Raw genomic sequence first — 1474 nt, forward strand, 5'->3', positions numbered from 1 at the left:
AAATCCAGGAGGAAATGATTGTTGAGGATAAGATTGTTGCTGTCTTTGATAATTCCCCATATAATTGACTTGCTCTTGTGGTTCAAGGGTAGGTACATCACATGCACCATTAGCATGATTCCCTCCACAAAAATCGCATGTTAACTGACTTGTTACCACATTTCCAGTCTGCAAATTATTAATCTGCTGAGTCAAAGCTGCTATTTGATCAGAAAATAATTGGTTCTGCAGCTGATTCTGTGCAAGAAAAGTTTCCATCATCTTTGCTTCGTATTCATTGCCTCTTCTTGTATTCCTTAAATTGGAATTATGATACATGGATGAAGCCATCATCTCAATGATTCTTTGGATTCTTCCAAGGATTTCATGCTCAAAGATCCTCCTGCAGCTGCATCAATCATAGTTCTAGTTACTACATTCATTCCATTATAAAAAGTTTCCAGCTGCATCCATTCTGGAATACAATGATGTGGACATCTTCTCAACAACTCTTTATATCTTTCCCATGCTTCATAAAGTGATTCTCCTTCCTGCTGCACAAAAGATGTTATTTCTCCTCTCAGCTTAGCAGCTTTAGAGGGAGGAAAATATTTTGTTAGAAATTTATTCACAAGTTCAGTCCATGTGGTGATACTTCCCTGAGGTTGTGCTTGTAACCAACATTTGGCTTTGTCTCTTAAAGAAAATGGAAATAGCCTCAGTCTTATAGCATCTTCACTTACTCCATTCATCCTTATAGTATCACACAACTACAAAAAATTAGAAATATGCAGATTAGGATCATCAGAAATTCCACCAGAAAATTGGTCCTGCTGCACTAGGTGAAGTAAGGCTGGTTTTATCTCAAAATGATTGGCTTGAATGGTTGGTCTAACAATTGAAGAATTATAGCCTTGCATATCTAGAATTGCATAATCTCCTAGTGTTCTCATTCTCTATTGTTCTACCATTTCAACTTTTGGAGTTGGTTGTCTAAAAGGTGAATATTTCCTATTTGCAAAAGGAGTGACTTGAAATTCTGGAGAATGTATAACCTCTAAATCACTGTCACTTCCTACAGATCTCTCTGCTCTAGTCTTTTTTCTTAATCTCCTAAGAGTTCTATCAATGTCAGGATCAAAGACAAGAGTAGATTTATTTTTGTTTTTCCCACGCATATACAACTAAACACAGATATAGTATAATGAAAACAGAAAACTGCACATGTAATGTAATAGTTGCAGAAAATTTAAAGAAACAAATGCTCAATCTAGTTATTTTCCTGTTACTAATGATCACTCAGAGGCTGTTCTTCAATTATCAACTTCTTTTCTCCAATTTTTGCTACTTTTCTTCTATTTTTCCTTTGATCATCCAATCCTTATGAACTTAGCTCAGAATTCCCTACAAAAACATACTTGAAATGTCACTTTTTACATAGAAAATCAATGAATTTTAAAATAACTATGTTTAAAAGTGACATGCAACATTTTAT

At 34.6% G+C, this 1474-nt stretch overlaps 1 non-coding gene across 1 annotated transcript; it reads left to right on the forward strand.

Annotated features, from left to right (window-relative positions):
• Positions 1-459: 459 nt before the first annotated feature.
• LOC113861657 lies at positions 460-566 on the forward strand. Its single transcript, XR_003504284.1, has one exon. It is a non-coding gene; the product is annotated as a small nucleolar RNA R71 (small nucleolar RNA).
• The last annotated feature ends 908 nt before the right edge of the window (positions 567-1474 follow it).

Source organism: Abrus precatorius, unplaced genomic scaffold (genome assembly GCF_003935025.1).
Source record: "Abrus precatorius isolate BTA unplaced genomic scaffold, Abrus_2018 Scaffold1, whole genome shotgun sequence".
NCBI classification, from domain to species: Eukaryota; Viridiplantae; Streptophyta; class Magnoliopsida; order Fabales; family Fabaceae; genus Abrus; species Abrus precatorius.